Genomic DNA, 12,835 nt, shown 5'->3' on the forward strand with positions numbered 1-12,835 from the left:
CCCAAATGGTCCAGGGTTGTTTCTAACCCTGAAAAGCACAAAGGGTAGGATAGCTATCCAGTCATTAATGCCAGTCTCTTCGGTCAATTTACTGAAGGTCTCTTTATTGGTTCTATTCATCCTTTCTACTTGCCTTGAGCTTTGGGGTCTGTATGCACAATGTAACTCCCAGCATATTGGCCAGCCACTGACTTACCTGGGCAACAAAAGGTGGACCATTGTCTGATCCTAGTACCTTAGGTATTCCAAATATTGGGAAGATTTCCTCCAATATTTTTTTTTTAGCCACCATGGTTGAGGTCTCCTTCTTGGTAGGGTAAGCCTTTACCTATCCTGAAAAGGTGTCTATAAAAACTAATAAGTACTTATCACCATACTTGGTTGGCTTTACCTCTGTGAAGTCCATTTCCCAGTGACTCCTGGATGGCTTCCATTCAGTCTCTCCCCAGGAGGTACTCTTGAAGGATTAGCATTAACCAGCTGACAAGTCACACAATGTTTTACCACTGAGTCGGCCACCCCTCCAATAGTCGCAGAACATAAAGGGATGTTTTAACCAATTATGCAGATGTTTAGCCCCTAGGTGGGTTATACAATGTATCTGCTAGATATATTCTAACCCTTCTGTGTAGAGTAAAATCTCCTTCCCATCTGAGCTATAACAAGTCCCCTATGGAGTCTCAGTGAACCTGTTTAATTTCTTTATTTTCTGCCAGTCTTCTAGAGTATACTGAAGTCTGAGTTCTGGGGTTTTGGACCTCCATACTATAGGCAGCAGGATGACACCCTGAGCTGCCTGCTTGCCTATCTGGTCAGCCACCTGATTCTCTTTTGAGATGAAATCTTTGCCCTTTTGGTGCTCAAGGCAATGTATAATGGCCAGTCTTTTTGGCAGATATAAGACTTCTACCAAGCTTAGAATTTCTTAGTTTTTGACTTCCTTCCCGGCTGAAGTAAGCAGCCCCTTTGTTTATAGATAGCCCCGTGCACATGTGCAGTTGCAAAAGTATACATGCTCTCCATGTAGATGTTTACAAATTTCCCTTTGGCCAGCTGCAAGGCCTGTATTGGGGCCACAAGCTCAGCTTTTTGTGCTGAGGTTCCTTCTGACAGGCTGCTGGCCCAAACAGTGCGGGTTCCATCTACTACCACCGACCCAGCCATTCTTTTACCTTTTACCATGTAACTGCTCCCATCAGTGAACCAGGTCAATATTTCCCCAACCAGCGGGATGTCCATAAGATCTTTGTAAACTCCAGTTTCTTCAACAAGCAGCTGATGGCAGTCATGAGTCACTTGCTCATAAGTCTCCTCAGGCAGAAGAGTGGCAGGGTTGAGAGTAGCTGGTGGAGCTAACATTATCCCCTCTGTGAGAAGCAGGCTTTGGTAGTGAATCATGCGGGCGTTGGTCATCCATCGGTCTGGGGGCTGCTGGACAATGCCCTCCAATGTATGGGGGGCTATTATACTTACTTTCTGCCCCAAAGTCATTTGTCAGCATCTTTGACCAGTATAGCCATGACCACGATAGCTTTTAGACAGCCAGGCCATCCAATAGCTACAGAATCAAGCTTCTTTGACATATAAGCAAGTGGTCTGTTCCATGGCCCTAGGGATTGAGTTAAAACTCCCTGGGCCACCCCCTTATGCTCATCAACATAAAGGGTAAGAGATTTAGTTACAGCTGGGAGAGCTAGAGCAGGTGCACTCAGCAGGGCCTTTTTAATGGCATCAAATGCCTCTTGCTGTTCTGTGGCCCAAAAGAATTTATTCTTCTTTAGTCAATGGATAGAGTGGGGCTGCTAAGGTCATGAGCCCCAGGATCCATAGCCTGCAAAACCCAGCTGACCCCAGAAACTCTCTCACTTGTCTGGCCTTGGTATCTCACTTGCCTGGGGCTGGTATCTGGAGTACAGTTTTCTTCCGAGCCTCTGTCAGCCATCATTGTCCATCCAGTAGACTGTACCCCAAGTACTTTACCTCTCTCCTGCAAATCTGGACCTTTTTGGCAGAGGCACAATAGCCTAGGTCAGACAGTTCCAGCAGTAGTGCCTTTGTTCCTTCCAAGCAATCGTGTTTGGTGGCTCCTGCTGGAAGTATGTCATCCACATACCGGAGGAGGGTCACCTGGGGGTGTTGGATCCTGAAGCTTTCCAGATCTTTATGGAGGGCCTCGTCAAAAGTGGTCAGGGAGTTTGTAAACCCTTGGTCAGTTGGGTAGGTGTGCTGCCTGGTTCTGCCCGTGTTGGGGTTCCTCCATTAAAAGGCAAAAAGTGGTTGGCTGGTAGGATATAACCTCAGGCAGAAGAAGGCATCTTTTAGATCTAATAAAGTGTACCAGCTCTGCTCAGGTGGGAGGGCACTCAAGAGGTTAGAAGGGTTTGGAACAGTTGGATGTATGTCCTGCACCCATTTATTGACCTCTTTCAAGTACTGTCCTAGCCAATAATCATTGGTCCCAGGATTTCTATCTGGTAGCAAGGGAGTGTTCCAGGGAGATTGAGCAGGAACCAGGATGCCTTGCTAGATCAATCTAACTGTCTAACTGATGATGGTGTAGCACTAGCTTTCATCTGAATAACCTGTGGAGGCACTTGTTTCGCCAGGCCCATTCCAGATACTTCAGTCCAAGCTAAGGGAGTGTGGGCCAGCCACCAGTCCATATTGAAGGTTCCAGCCCATCTGAAGAGTCAAGGTCAAGCCCCGGCTCCTCGTAGAGTTTGTACTCATCTTCTAGCCTAACAGTAAGGACTTGCAATTGATTTCCCCACTTATCGGTTACTGATGGCTGTTCAGAGTCAAAATGAATCTGGGCTCCTACTTTTGACAGAATGTCTCTTCCTAACAGAGGGTAAGGGCATTCTGGGATAACCAGGAATGAGTGAGATACCTAGCCCATGCCAAGGTCCACTGTCCTTCTAGTAGTCCATGAATACTGCCATTGCCCTGTGGCACCCATTACCCATGATTTTTTGTCTTTTAATTTTCCCAATCACTGTATCAGTACAGAATGTTCTGCTCTGGTGTCCACTAAAAAGTCAACTGGTCTTCCCCCCCCCCCCCATTTTCAAAGTTACCCTGGGCTCGGGGAAGAGGTCCAAACGTCATCTTCCCTAATCTTCATCTTTCCCCAGGGCTAGCACCTTCGATTCCCTGTTTCTCTTCTTGGGAGAGTCTGTTGCCCAATGCCCTATTTCTTTACAATATGCACATTGGACCTTGTTGAGTGGGGTCATGTTGTCCAGGTTTCCTGACTGCCTAGGGCCTGCTCTAAATTTTCTACTCTCTCTCTCTCTCTCTCTCTCTCTCTCTCTCTCTCTCTCTCTCTCTCCCATTTCTTTTTCAACCACTGCGGCCAAGATTTTAGTCCAAATTTTTTTTCTGTCATCTGTCACTCTTGTCCATTCTTCTTTCTACTTCTCTTTTCTGTGTTCCTTTGCTTAATCTGTCTCCCTTCTATAATGCACTTTCTCTGCTTCTTTCACTAAATCATGCAACTCAGCTTCCTGTAACCATTCCAGTCTCTGGAGTTTTTTTTTTTTTTTTTTCTAATATCTGGAGCCAATTGCCCTATAAAGGCTAGAGTCACCGAAGCTCTCTGGACTTCTGAGGTAGAGTCAAAGGGGGTGAACCACCTGAAGGCCTCCATGAGCCTTTAAAGAAACACCAAAGGAGGTTCGGTTGGTCCCTGAATCACCTATCACCTCTCTCACCTTAGCAAATTGGTGGGCTGCCTCACGGCGCCTCAGAGACCCTCCACCAGAGCCTGGCAATAGACTTTGAAGCTCTCCCTACCATCGGTGGTGTTGAAGTCCCAATTGGGGCGAGCCAATGGGAATCCTGTGTCAATCTCATTTTGCAGCTGCCTGGGACGGCCGTCGGCCCCAGGATCATTTTTTCTGGCCTCTAACAGAATTCTCTCCTGCTCCTCAGTTGTGAAGAGCATTTGCAGCAGTTGCTGTCAGTCATGCCAAGTAGACTGGTGAGAAAACATAAGGGACTTCACCAACCCTTTGAGGCATTAGAGATCCTTTGAGAAAGAGGAGTGGTTAGTTTTCCAATTGTACGAATCTGAGGAGGAGAAAGGCCAGTATTGCAGGGACTGCAACTGGCCACCCAGCAAGGGGGGTTGGCAAACATGCATAACAGCAGGTTTACAACCCCTTCTGTTCGCTCTGGCATGGCTCCTCTCCAGATTTGAGTCCCCATAGCAGCAAAGGCCTTCTGAAGCTCTGGCTCCAGCAGCAGGAGGTGATGGAGCCTGAGCTTCAGGGGATGTGGAAGGTCCCTCTATGGCAGCCTGTATCAGATAATGGGGTGGCAAAATGGGTTGGGATTCTGGCCAGGCCCGAGGTTCCTCAATCTCAGGGTAGATTCAAGGAGAGGGTTTGGGTTCCCCAGGTGGAATTTTTTTACCGCTTCCCAAGGCCAGAACTTGGGAGCCTGGCTCTCTTGGCTTGCTCGGCCATGGTTTAACCCACAGGGGAGGGTTGTCTACCAGATCCTTCCATGTAAGGATACAGGGCTCTTGATCAGTATGAAAGCCAGGTCCAGTCTGAAAGACAGTTGTTTTAACAGCTTGGATAATCTCAGAATTAAACGTTCCAATAGGGGCCATCCAATATCCAATGCTGGCCACTCAGAGGTACACAAAGTCTGCCAGGGTTTCTTCCTAACCTCAACTGACAAATTATGGGCTTGAGACTTAACTTCAGCTCAGTTGCCAAGAGTCAAAATGAAGGGGGTTGTTACCATCTATCTTGTGATAAACCTGTAAACAAAGACACAGAACAAAAACGCACAAAACAGCAACTAACAGTTCTGGACACATGTGGTCCATCCAGTGGTGTAGAGTTGAACTAAGGGGAATAACTACCGGTCTGCTCCTGATAAAACTACAGACAAGGTCACATCTCCTGCAAGCAGACAAAAGACTCGGATGGGCTGCAGAGATAGTTTCCACTTCAACAATAGAGTTTGGCCCTACTGGCCGACAGATGAAGCTAGCAACTGGGCATTCCCCAGCCTCCTATACTCCCAAGGAGATTACTCCAAGGCAACAGCTTGTGACCCTCGTAGCACGTCTGCTGATCACAGTCAACTAGTCCTTACACCACAAGAAGACAGCTGCAAAACAAAACCGAGAACGTGTTCCAGAAAACAGCTACTCAGAACAGAGACACCGGCCAACACATAATACATACAAACATACAAACGTTAGAGGGGATCCCTGTAAATCCAAGTCTGGTGAGAGGGGTGGTTGCGGTTTCCTGGCCAACACACCAAATGAAAGACCCGTAGAGCATGGAGCATGGACCGTCAAGTCCCAACTGAGGAAAGGTGCCCCCTCCAAGTCACTTACGAGAAGTGGTCTTAATGTAAAAGCATAAGGTCTTTTATATTCCAAGTGCACTGGGGTCCACAGTCATGCACCACACAGGGGCAGAGGGCTAAGGACCACAAAGGCAGAAGTAAGATAGCATTTATAGGATTACAACAAAGCCTGCACATTGTAAACCAATCATCTCATAGCATCCCAGGCCTGCTCGGTGCAAACCAATCAATTCTAACCATCCAAGCTTGCATCCCATAGACCAATCAGTTTTCTATAACCCCGGAGGTTTGCATTCATGTGGGTCCTGGGTGGGGTGATAGTTCCTGCCTTAAAGAGCAAAGAATGTGACCTTTTGCCTATTTACTGGCTGAAGGCATGGTCTGGAATTTAAGGTTTAAAGTTCTAGCCTCCTCTGGTCAGTTGAGAGTTAGGCTGTATTTTTTTTTTTTTTTTCATTCTTTCACCACATTGAATTGTATCCCTAATGAAATCCATGATTTTATAGTGGTGATCTGATTATGTTGAGATCTAAGAATCTTCAACTTGATGACACCCAGATGAGACATTATGTCCTTAGATCAGGGGGGAGAGAGATTCAATCATCAGGAAGAGTAAAGTGGTGAAACAGGATGTACTTATCTGGAGTACATTTGGTCTATGAGACCTTCATCCAAGTCTTATGACTTCTGCAATTCTCTGAAGCTTACCTGAAATTTTAGCTCAAAAAGAAAGATAAAAGTTTTACATATGTTCGCATTCCCATTTATTGTAATCTGTACTAAAGTCCCACATTGTAGAAAAAGCAGTTAACAGGTGTCTGTAAGAAATTTCCAATAAAATAAAAAGGATAAAAGAAATCTGAAACATTTCCCTTTTTTCATATACCATAAACCATTTTCTTATACCCTCATAATTTATTTTTTCATATCCTCAACTGTATACACCTTTAAAATGTTTCATAGACACTGAGAACTTGTATAGACTATAACCCTTTTTCTTTCCATCTAATAATTTATCAGAAATATTAGCAGTTATTACTGAGTACAATTTTCAGAGAAAGTTCTTTTAAATGAGTGAAGAGTAAAATGTTATACCCAAAGCCTGTTTATCCTTTAGTGTGAATCCTCTTAGCAAGGCAAACCTGTCTGCCTTTCTCAACAGGAGACCTAGGAGCTCTAGGAAAAGCAAGTCATGATTTTACATATGAAATGAGCTGACAAGGTGACTGTAGCCTTGGAAAAGGATATTATTGCCTGTTGCTCTTAAACTGACAAAGTTACAGCTAGCATAGCTGCCAATGTCATCGAAGATCTGAGAAGAATAAATTAGAGAAAGAAGTATAATCTAAATGGGCTATGTATCAATTAAGATGGCAGAGACTCAACCATTACCTCGATTGTCACCCCAAACTAGCTCCTGTGGTCTCAATGGTTTTGATCAGGCAGATTTCCCAAGGCAGCATCTATCATTAGCAGCCAGATCCTGGTCTGAGAGATTATCCAGTATAGCAAGAACTTGGCACACTGATCTTATTTTGTTTAGGTAATGTGGGACAATTACTTCCCAATGTCCTGCGCATCCAGTTTCAGAAATTCCTAACAGTTTTTGTCAGGTTCTCACATGGAAGCAAGTGAGGCATTAGAGCAGTTATTCCTGATGGATAGCATTACCATTTTCCAGACAGAGTCACTCTGCATCTCATCTTCTTTGGAGACCTTGAGATCATAGCTAAAACTAATGTCTCTGTGTCATATCATATGAATCTTTTTCCATTAAACATTGTAAATGCCATGGCCACCAGATCTCTGAAATGTATTATGACCTTTATCTGGTATGTATTATTCATCTGAGCTAAACAAACATTATTTGTTCTTAGTTATTTGATTTACATTTACCTTAAACATACACAGGAGAGTAAATAAGACTTAGCTGTGTAATTAATTACATTAGTACTTAGCATGACTACAAGTATAGTTTTGAACACATTAAAGAAGTTGATCCTTTATGAGGTAACATACCATTAACTTGGAGATTTCAATTATCCTTATAACTTTACACTAAGTTAATAACTTTATAAGATAAGAATTTACAGTTCTATTAACTGTGATGCTTAAAAAATACTTTTAATCAAATTTTCTTCTAGTACTATATTAGGGTTTCTATTGCTCTGAAAAGATACCATGATCATGGCAGTTCTTATCAAGGAAAGCATTTTATTTGAGTTGAGGTAGCTTACAGGGGTTCAGTTTGTTATCATCATGGTGGGGAACATGGTGGCATATAGGCAGATATGGTGCTGGAGAAGGAGATGAGAATCCTACATCGTTATATACACCAGAAGGAAAAAAAAATCAGACAGTGAGTATGGCTTGAGCATATATAAGGCTTAAAGCCTGCTTCCACAGTCACACACTTTCTCCAGCAAGACTATACTTATTCCAACAAGGTCATACATCTAAATAGTGCCATGCCCTATGGGATTATAGGAGCCAATTACATTAAAAATATCACATTCCACTCCCTGGCCTCCATAAGTTTATAACAGTAGTATAACACAAAATTCATTCAATAACTTCAAAAGTCATAGACTATAATAGTCACAAACCTATTTAAAAGTCTAAAGTTCAAGTCTCTTCAGAGATTTATAAAATCTCTTAACTATAATCTCTTGTAAAATCAAAATCAAAAAGCAGATCACCTAACTTTCAACATACAATGCCACAGGATATACATTACCAATCCAAATCATGGAGAAGGAAGCATACTGAGGAAATAATAGACCAAATTAAGACTCACAACCAGCTTGGCAAACTCTAAACCATGCATCTCCATGTTTGAAGTCAAAACACTCAGTAGATCTCCAACTCCTTTATTGACTCTAATACAGTTCTTTCTCTAAAGCTGGTTCCATTTCTTGTAAGCAGATTTCCTTGACAGATATCTCACAACCCTGGTATCACTAACATCCTGTGATCTCCATGGGAACACAAGTTTCAACTTAACAACTTCACACAAAGGCCTCTCTAGGCTATTTTCAGGGACTCCCCTGATAAATTTCTGGCCTGCGTGACTTTCCTTAGCCTCAGGGTAAAAATTCCATAGGCTCTTTCTTTTGTCCTTAACTCCATAACTACAAGGTCTAAATTTCCAAGTGCTTCTACTTACCGGGGCTGGAATATCTTTACCATCTTTCTGTTTTCTACTCCCTAAGCTTGTCTGTCCTTAAACTTTCTCTGTAGACCAGACTGGCCTCAAACTCAGACATCAGACATCCTCAGCCTTCTTAGTCCTAGGATTAAAAAACTGTACCACCATACCCAGCTCTAAGATTTTTTAAAATTCCTTTTCCTAAATTCTAAATTTAGCAACTATCTGAGTGGGATCTTACTCTGAGGTCAACACACCATGTATTCAAATTCTTATCTTCTTGAATACAAGATTTAGCCCCATCCTACTGCCTGCTTCCAATTTTCTTAAGCTGTATATTTTTAAATTTCATTTGGTCAGCTTGGTTCTCTTCATTATTAGTCTTCATTAGAGTTACTATTAATAACCACACAACAGTCTATACTGGGCTGTTTTGAGATTTCCTCTGAAAATAGAAGTGTCCAAAACTCTTCACTTTAGCCTTAGGCACATTATTCAGACAAGGGCAAAAGCCAACCACTAAAAAATATCACAAGAGTGATTTCTAGGCAACATACTTAGATTCTTCTTCTCTGAAATATCTTGAGCCAGCCATGGACAGTTCAACTCATGGTCAGCAGCAATTACTTCCATGCTTCTACTAGTCTGACTCATTAAACAGGACAAAAGCACCCTACTGCTTTTCTAGCCCTAAGTACCAAAGTTCAAATTCTTCCAAACAATACTCCATTCCTATTACCAAAAGCTTTTAGTTACGGTTCCCTAGAGTCATAGAACTTATGCAATGAATCTCAATCTCTCTCTCTCTCCCTCTCTCTCTCTTTCTCTCTCTCTCTCTTAGACACATATACACACATACATGCATGAATAAATAAATATATATATATTTATTCATGCATGTATATATTACATCAGGCAGTCTACCAATTGCAGTGAATGGAAAATCCAAGAATCTAGAGTTGCTCAGTACCAAAGTACTGGGTGTTTCAGTTGGTTTCTTGCATATACTGGAATGTTGAAAAAACAGGTGCCAATGCCAGTAAAAGAATGGATGTGATGACTAGGCAAGGGCAAGCAGGCAAAAGATAAATATATCCCTTTCCTCATTGCATTGTCCTTCTAGCAAAGGGTGTTACTTAGATTAAAGGTGTGCCTTCAAGAGTCAAGGTTGAATCAAAAGCATGTTGATTTCTTGACTCAAGGTCTGGATCTAGAGTAGGGCTCTACAATGGCATATAAGTTAGCTATCCTTCTCATTATCAGAGAAGGTTATTAAAGGCAGCCTTTCTACGGTTGCTCAGATTTTAATTGCTATCATGTTTGTTGGTCTCTGGACATTTCTCTAGAGTCCATTTTCTATTCAAACCTATAATGGTTCCTTCTATTATGATATCTTTCTCTCTCTTTTTTTTCTCTTATCTATTTTCCCCCTACTCACTCTCTTCCTGGTCCCACATGTTCTCCTCTCATCCCCTTGTCTTTCTCCTAACTCCCTCTACACTCACTGCTCCTCCCCCACTCCCAATATACCAGGGGATCTTGTTTGTTACCCCTTCTGTGAGGAACCTCGTATGAATCTCTGAGGTTCTTCCTTGTAGCCTAATTTCTCTAGCGGTGTGAATTATAGGCTGGTGATGCTTTGCTCTATATCTAAAACCCATGTATGAGTGAGTACATACAATGTTCCTCTATTTGTGACTGGGTTACATCACTCAGATGGTTTCTTCAAGTTCCATCCATTTGCCTGTGAATTTCAAGATTCCATTTTGTTTTGTTTTGTTTTTGTTTTTGTTTCCTGATGAGTAGTATTTCATTGTGTAAACATAACACTTATTATTTATCCATTCCCCATAGAGGGACATGTATGTTGCTTCCAGGTTCTTGCTATTATAAAATAATGCTGATAAGAACATAGTTGAAAAGATGTCTTTTTTTGCATGGATGTGGATCATTTGAGTATATGCCTAAAAGTGTAATTGCCAGGTCCTGTGGTAGAATTATTCCCATTTTCCTGAGGAACTGCCATACTGATCTCCAAAACAGCTGTAGAAGTTTGCACTCCCACCAAAAGTAGAGGAGTTCTCCTTTCTCCACATCCTCCCCAGCATAAACTGTCATTGGAGTTCCTAATTTTAGCAATTCTGACAAGAGCAAGATGGTATCTCAGTGTTGTTTTGATTTGCATATCTCTGATTGCTAAGGATGTTGAGAATTTTATCAAGAGAGGCTTACAGCCATTTTGGATTCTTTTGAGAAATCTCTATTCAATTCTGTACCCCACATTTTAAATATGGATATTTAGTGTTTTGGTGACTAGTTTCTTCAGTTGTTTGTATATTTTGGAGATCAGCCCTCTGTGAGATGTAGGGTTAATGAAGAGCTGCCTTTTGGTCTTGTCCACTATGTCCTTTTCCTTACAGAAGATTCCCAGTTGGAGGAGGAGGTCCCATTTATTAATTGTCGACCTCAGTGCCTGTGCTACTGGAGTTATGTTCAGGATGTGGTCTCCTGTACCAATTTGTTCAAAGGTACCTCCCACTTTCTCTTCTAATAGGTTCAGTGTGGCCGGATTTATCTTGAGGTCTTTGATCCATTTGGACTTGAGTTTTGTGCACAGGGACAGACATGGGTCTATCTGCAGTCTTTTGCATCCATTTGTGCCAGCACCATTTGTTGAAGATGCGTTCTTCCTTCCATTGTATAATTTTAGGTGTTTTGTCAAAGAACAGGTGTTCATAGGTCTGTTGCTTAATATCAGGGTTTTCAATTCCAGTCCATTCATCTACTTATCTATTTTTGCACTAATAGCAGGCTGTTTTCATTGTAGCTGTAGTTTCTAGAGACAACCAGATTTCCAAAAATACTTGAGTCCCCCATTGCAGCTTGGCTTTCTTTAGGAATTCTATCCCCACCCACATTGGCAAGATTCAGATGTTGTCCATGACCCCTTCACACCTTTAAAACAAACACCACCAGGTTAACTTTTATTTTGGGTCCCCATCAAGTTTCATTCTTGTACATGAATGTATATAGGCACAAATTTACCTTATTAAACAAGAATGGTTTTAAATCATACCTTTCATAAATCTTGTTTACAGGATAGGAATCATCATGTAAAAAAATCTATCCTAATACAAAATACCTTAGAAAACTTCTGTTGCCTCCTTGTTTGGTTCACATCATGTGGTCACCTTTAATGAAGATGGTGGTAAAGTCACATGAAATTCATCTTTTCCAACACTAGCAAAGATTTTTGCTACCATATGGCTGCCTAAAGATGTCAGTAAAGTCACATTTTGCTCATATCCAAACATAGGGTGAGGCAATATGATTTCTTTAAAATGAATATATGTGGGGCTGGAGAGAAGGCTCAGTAGTTAAGAGCACTGGCCTCTCTTCCAAAAAAGGACCAGTGTTCAATTCCCACCAACCAAATGACATATAACAGCTATCTGTAACTCCATTTTCAGGGGATGATACCAAAATATCAATGTAAAGGGGATGGCACAAAAATACTAATACATATGAAATAAAAGTAAATAAATAAATCATATAAAAATTAACCTATGAATAGATTGTTAATTACCATCCCTATGAATTTTATGTTAACAATATTTCACAGATAATACAGATTTTTAACTATACCCAGTAAACTTACAAATTGTGAAATAAGGTTTATTCCTTAGTGACAGGCTTTTGCAATTAAATGAAACCAATAGTCTTTTTTTCACTGGTCTGTTTTGCTCTCATCTCCCTGTCACAGTGTCAAGTGTACCTTTTAAACTTGGTCATAGAGAAAAGTATTCCTGAGTCTGTAAAAGGGAAAATTATAACATAACAACATAAAACATTTTCAGTATGATCTGTACCCAAAAGACATTTTTATTCCTACTAAATTGATCCCAGTGGCCAGAAAACTCAGAGATAATTCTGAGCCCCAGCTATCAAAGCAGCCATGGTATCTGTGGAAAGCTCATCCACTCAAAAGTGACCAGTCAGAAGCAAAACAAGCGACCAATCATACATTCAAATGAGCCTAACCCATTTCTGCCTCAACTCCATGTATGCAACAAACCTCATAGACACATAAGAAAACTCAAAAATGCACATGCACACACGCACGAGCGCACGCGCGCACACACACACACTCACACACACAGAGACAAAATTTTTCATCCTATCAGAATGATTCCAAGGGAGCCTTCTTTGGTAACTATTGCTGTTGAATCCAATATCCAGTCTGTTATAATATGTGCTTGCTTCATAGGGGTATGGGTAGGCAATGAAACCTTCTGGTTCAGTGAGAATTTATAAGAGTGGCAGCTGGGTGAGCCAACGAACTGAAGCTGTAAG

At 41.6% G+C, this 12,835-nt stretch overlaps 1 pseudogene; it reads right to left on the reverse strand.

Moving 5' to 3' along the window:
• Window positions 1-236: 236 nt before the first annotated feature.
• Window positions 237-12,835, reverse strand: part of LOC127223215 (uncharacterized) — a 33,994-nt pseudogene continuing 21,395 nt past the window's right edge.

Source organism: Phodopus roborovskii, unplaced genomic scaffold (genome assembly GCF_943737965.1).
Source record: "Phodopus roborovskii unplaced genomic scaffold, PHOROB, whole genome shotgun sequence".
Lineage (NCBI taxonomy): Eukaryota > Metazoa > Chordata > Mammalia > Rodentia > Cricetidae > Phodopus > Phodopus roborovskii.